We start from the raw sequence: 6,585 nt of genomic DNA, 5'->3' as shown, positions 1-6,585 counted from the left end.
GCACATCCATTGTCTTTTGAAACATTATTAATTGCTATAATAAGAATAAGCTCCTTCTCTTGCGAATGACGTTAGGTTGGTTCCGGTGTTTCCCAACCCCTCTCATCCCACTGGTGATTCCCCTTTGTCTACCGGGACTCAGTTTGCGTCTTACTTTGGGCTGAGTCCACTGGTTGACTGGTTGCTCTTCCTGCCGTCTCCTCCCGGAAGGGGGTGCTCACTGTGAGTGGGTTGGTCAACTGACGTGGTATTTCCTGTCTGGGGTTGTGGCGCCCCCCTTGGGTTGTGTTCCGTGGCGGGATCTTTCGTGGCTATACTCTGTTTGCCTTGTATTTCACAGGATGGTAAGTATTGTGAGTGAGGTTGTAAGATATCCCTCTACGTGCGGTCGTGTGGGGCTCGTGCTCCTTTGGTCAAAATGCGCGTGTTGTTGGTGTATTATTCTTCTGTGCTTTGTCTTCTGAGCCCTATCTCGAGGGGGGACATGTCCATCGGATGGAGGTGAGTGCCAACAGTGTTTGTACTCCTTGGACTGGCGGACTCCACTATCTTCTCATGCCGTCTCACAGTTTACCTTTTAATTTGCTGCAGTTAAGTTCTTCTGTGTCGGGGGGGCTAGGGTCAAGCCTGTTCTTATCTGGAGTAATTTCTCCTGTCTTATTCCGAGTGTCCTGTGGTGTATATTTTAAGTATGCTCTCTCTAATCTGCTCTTTTTCATCCATTTTTCTTTCTCGTCCTTCCATCGGAGGTATCCTGTACGAGCCTTCGGACCATCGGCCTTACGGAACTATTTCACCTTGAGATGATTGACTCTTTGGCTGTTGCCAGTCCAAAGGCCGCGTGCGCTGTCGCTGCTGCCCACAAGTTTTCAATCTGTTCGGCCTGCTGGCTCTGGTAACCTTCATTATCCTGATCCGTTCACCGGGACCTGACTAAACTCTGGGCCCAGACCCTCTGGTTTCAACTCTCTGAGACAGCAGGAGCTAATTCTCTCAATGATCGGAGTTCTATTGTAACCCAACTGACATTTCTTCTCCTGAGAGTGTCTGACTTCTATTATGCGCATCCTCGACAACTACTGTGATTATTGCTTATGTTAGACCATGCTGGTACATGTAGTTACATTTGAACATCTTGGCCATGTTTCTGTTTCTAATCCTCACAACCGTCATCGGCACAGCCAGAGAGGACTGGCCACCCCATTTCATATAGTCTTGGGTGCTCTCTGGTATAGTTTTTCTTCCTAGGTCTTGGGCCTTTCTCGGGAGTTTTTCCCTAGCCACAGTGCTTCTAACACAAAACTGCTTGCTTGCTGGTTTGGGGTTTTAAGGCTTGGGGAATTGTTTGTACAGAGCACTATTTTTGTGAGATATAGGGGCTACTTATAAAGTAAAAATTAGGCTTAAATTCGATCTTTGGCTATAAAATGAGCTAAAATAAATAAATTCGATTGAATTTGATTTGAAGAGAAAGGCATATACATGTATTAAATTCAGCCCAGGTGCAATTTAGATTTGGCCATAGATGACAGCCAGTGTATGTGCAGTAAAATGATCAGTTTTAAAACTAAGATATAGATTACATCAAGTATAGCCATTATTGGCCATCTGTTCAAATTTGGCTGCAAATTGCAATCTGTTTTTAATAATTTTCATGTCACAACTGTCACTTTCCTCAAACAAAGCATGCATTCTTTCACTTTAATCAGCTACTGTAAATTGGGCATGCCAGTTGCTTAACAGAATTTAAGCTTTCTGACAATATCAAATATGTCTTGTCCTGGAAATATTCTTGTTACTTACAACCTCAATGATAATCGCATTAGCCTACGTTTGGCTCACCGCCACGCAGGGGACCACCAACCTGAAGTTTTAAAATAATCAAAACCGAAGTTCCCTTTAGAATTCCCTATGATGCCCTGGAAGACCAAGGAGAGCCGGCAGACCGCACGCATCTTCACACAAGACCTTGTTATGAATACCGCCTGGAAGGCCAAACTCCATTGTAGACTCACTGGTAACTTGGCCCCATGGAAGATACTAAGGTGGGATTGAGAAGGCTAAAGGGGGAGAGAGAGATCTGGAATGGTGTTTGGGTGGGGGACAGAAATTCAGAAGCAACAATACAGAGTAGAAGTCTGTTCGTGTGGCTCACTCCTCTGTACTGGGTTCTTGCTGTGAAAACAACGCCCCCTCAGGGTGTCTCCTTTCTCTCTCTCGCTCCCACCCCCTCTCTGTTCTCCACTGGACCCAGCCTGACATCAGACCTTGTTCGTTAGTCTTATTTTGACCCGCCGTTGCTAAATTAGGAAATCCAGAGAGAGCAAACGAGGGTGTCTGCAAGGCAGAAGAACAAGGGTCTGCCTCAGGCTGGGTTTGCTGAGGGCCCGTGCCAGCCCTGCCAGGTTCATTAAGACCTTACTTGGGTTTCAGAATAGAGGCAACAGGGACCCAAGCCAAACAGGACCCAGGACACCCGGCCAAATTACTCAAGGATTACAACAAACAAATAACCTGCTTTTCTAAATGCACTGCCAGAGTCAACCGGCAGCAGCCACCCCTAAAGGAAGCTATATATATTTATTCTGCAAACAAGGTGAGCACTGCCTCCTGCAGTTTAAACCTGGTGACCAGCGCACACACTGCCAACGCTGATAAGAGAATTTAATTAAAATTACCAGACTATCTTAGAGACCAATTTCTTAAAGCAGCCACAAGAGACATAACTTCTTGTAGGCAAATGGTTATGAGAGGCAGAAAATGTTCAGATCTGGATATATTATGAAAGCAAAAATGTATACCATTAATCCTCATCTCTCATCAGTTGGCATTTGCCTATTCTTTAAAGTACGGAATAGGACATGGATTTCTATTTAGAAACCCTATTTTAAAAACGCCACCTGGAGATTCAGTATGCCTGAAGCCAGAATTCCAACTACAGGTTTGACCGTTTATTTTCAATGAATCTTGGCCCCTGGAGGCGATTGAGATGTGCCAGCATGCAAATAATTATTTGCTATATCATAAAAATTTTGCATTTTAGTTCACTAATTTACGAGGTTAGAGTTAGACCAGTTAGGGTTAGCAGTGTCGTTTATTGTTAGGTAAAGGTTAGTGTTAGTTATAAATCAGATTTGTATGATTTGTGGCTGTGCAGCTAGTGCCACTCTGCCGAACTGCCTCCAGGGCAAGATCATGACAACGTTTTTATTTACCTTATTTAAGCGGGCGTCATGGCTGAGACCACAGTCCTCTTCCTCAGATGAACCCTGGCATGAACACATCATAAACACCAAAAATTACGGGCTAATAACATATACAGTGCCTTCAGAAGTATTCCACACCCCCTTGACTTTTTCTTTCCACCATTTTGTTGTGGTCAACAGCCCTGCATTTAAATTATTCATCTACAATTTTTAGATGTTTGTCACTGGCTTACACAATATTCAAAGTGGAATATGTGTTTGTCAATTTTTATTTTTTACACACATTTCATTAAAAATGAAAGCTGAATTGTCTTGAGTCAATAAGTATTTCCAACCGTTTGCTATGGCAAGCACTCACACAATCAAAAATAAAAGGAAAGTTGATTACATGACAGGGCTCAACTGGTTGTCGTTCGTGGTTTGGTTAAGTTGGGCAGTAAACTTTCGGCATCACTTTAATTTGACCCAACGAGGGCAGAACAAGGGGGCTCTCGATGTACTGCAGATTAGATGTAAATTGAATTGAAAAGACTAGCAGATGCCTCCCGTTAAAGGGCAGGTAATGGGAGGTGGAGGTGAGAGGCTTCCACCATCATGAGCAGCTGTGCCAATGATAGACAGGCAACAAAAAAAGTGTGACCAAGTCTCTCTCTCACACACACACACACACAGCAAACCAAACCGTCCAAACACACACACACACACAGCATTCACCCTCATACACAACCAAAACTGTCCAACACAACACACACACACACAGCAATCACCCTCATACACAAACCAAAACTGTCCAAACACACATACACACACACACACACAGCAATCACCCTCATACCACACCAAAACCGTCCAAACACACCACACCCACACCACACACACAGCAATCACCCTCATACACAAACCAAAACTGTCCAAACACACACACACACACACACACACACACAGCAATCACCCTCATACACAAACCAAAACTGTCCAAACACACACACAACAGCAATCACCTCATACACAAACCAAAACTGTCCAAACACACACACACACACACACAGCAATCACCCTCATACACAAAACAAAACTGTCCAAACACACACACACACACACACACACACACACACACACACACACACACACACACACACACACAACACCACCACACACACACACACACACACAGCAATCACCCTCATACACCAAAACCAAAACCGTCCAAACACACACACACACACACAGCATCACCCTCATACACAAACCAAAACTGTCCAAACACACAACAAACACACAGCAATCACCCTCATACACAAACCAAAACTGTCCAAACACCACAGATCTGAAGGGAACTCGTCTCCAAAGTTACAATGTCAATGCGTGTTACAGGCTGGGTTCACAAACGCAACGGATTTCTGAAAGCCTTTGTTTTTAAAAGGTTCAGAGTTTTGCTGAGACAAGGCTTCAGTCCCGTATATTAGTCATTATAAATAAATGTGTAATTAAGTGTGTTTTTCTCTCCACCTCTGTCACGACTCAGATAACCTTAGAGGCCTATTTGAACATCAGAGGATCCGCTATCTATCCACCACCTAATTGAGGATTCTCTCTCTCGCGAGCCAGGGGAATCATAATAATCGCAGACTTATTAAGAGAAGGCCTATTTGAACATCAGAGACCAAACCACCAATTCTACCCTAGAGAAATTGTCTCTATCACAAAAGAGACCCAGGGAATCATAATTCACCCACCCGACTCGTGTTTCAGTTTACCTACTTGTCACTTAGCCGTACCCTTTCTGTCCGTCTCCATATGACAGAGAGAGTGAGTGAGGAACAGGGGGGTAATCTGCCCATAATTATTGAGTTCTTAAACTGCCTGCCCGAGTGGGGTCATCAGGTAGAGCTTCAAACGTGTAATCGGGCGGAAAGGCGGAAGGGTGGGGGGGAGGAGGGGGTGGAAGGGGAGGAGGTGGAGGGGTGAAGGGGGAGGCAGCGGTGGAGGAGAGGTGGAGGGTGAAGAGGTGTGACGGTGGGGGGTGAAGGGGAGGTAGGAGTTGTTGGATGGGGGACGGGGGAGGAGGAGATAGAGGTGGAGGGGGTGAAGTGGGAGGAGGCAGTAAGGGGTGAAGTTGGGATGGAGGAGGTGGGAGGGGGTAGAAGGGGGGAGGAGTAGGGCTGACATAGGGGGGAGGAGTAAGGGGGTGAAGGGGAGGTAGGATAGGTTTGAGGGGGGTTGATAGGGAGAATATTGGTGGATGGGGGTGAGGAAGTGAAGGGGTGAAGGTGGAGGAGGAGGTTGAGGGGGTGAAGGGGAGAAGGAGGTGGAGGGGGTGAAGAGGGTGAGGAGGAGGTGAAGGGGAAGAGGAAGTTGGAGGGGGTGAGGGAGGAGGAGGTGTGAGGGCGGTGAGGGGAGGAGAGGTCGGTGGAGTGGGGGTGAGAGGGTGAGGAGGAGGTGGAAGGGTGAGGGGAAGAGGAGGTGAAGGGGGGGTGAAAGGGGAGGAGGAGGTGGAGGGGGTGAAAAGGGAGGGAAGGAGGTGGGGGGGTGAAGGGGGAGGAGGAGGTGAAGGGGGTGAAGGGAGGAGGAGGTGGAGGGGGGAGCAGGTTAAAAGGTCCACAAGGTACAGTAGTTCTAAGTCCTCACCCTTCAGAACACTGAAGCATGTACAGCAGCAGCAGAGGCTACAGAAACTTTGGCTCCAATGGGAATGAACTAAAGATTGGCTGCCTGTGACTTTGTAATCTTGCAGGCAGCACACTTCTTTTTGTTCTTCTTCTTCTTATCTTCTTCTCTCTCTCTACGTCTCTGTTCTCTGCTCTCTCTGCTCTCTCAACCACTCGCTCTGTTCTCTACTCGCTCTTCCTCTCTTTTTTATATCTTGACAGYGTATCTATTATTCATCAAGAAAAAGTCAAGTTTGTAGTCCTCCWAGTTCCCAGACAGTAAGAGAGGGAGTCTTGTTTGGCACATTTATAATGTATCGGCGGAGTGTGAAGGCCACATCTATTATTGATTCTTCCTGGACAGACCAAGTGTTTGCTGGACAGCCACTGATGGTCAGTGCTCAATGACCGCTTTGAGCCCTTTGAGGGACGATGTCATTCATGTTAGTCTGGTCTGTAAAACTCCGTCTTCTCCTCCACTAGTGCCTGCCAGGATCACAGATACAACAATATACTGTGTCAGAAATTCAATCTAACCCTCACTGGGGCAAAAACTGGCTAACATTGCTCTTGTGTATTTCTGGAATGTTCATTTCGATCTGTAAGGATCACAGAGAGATACTGTGGCAGGAGGAGTTCAATGACATGGATCCTGTGTGTTTTTTGTTGTTTCTGATTCGATCTGGTCAGATTTCTCACTCTCTTCAATAAAAACCGCACTGGGGGGAAAA

Source organism: Salvelinus sp. IW2-2015, linkage group LG31, assembly GCF_002910315.2.
Source record: "Salvelinus sp. IW2-2015 linkage group LG31, ASM291031v2, whole genome shotgun sequence".
Classification (NCBI taxonomy): domain Eukaryota; kingdom Metazoa; phylum Chordata; class Actinopteri; order Salmoniformes; family Salmonidae; genus Salvelinus; species Salvelinus sp. IW2-2015.
Note: the sequence above shows the minus strand (reverse complement) of the source record.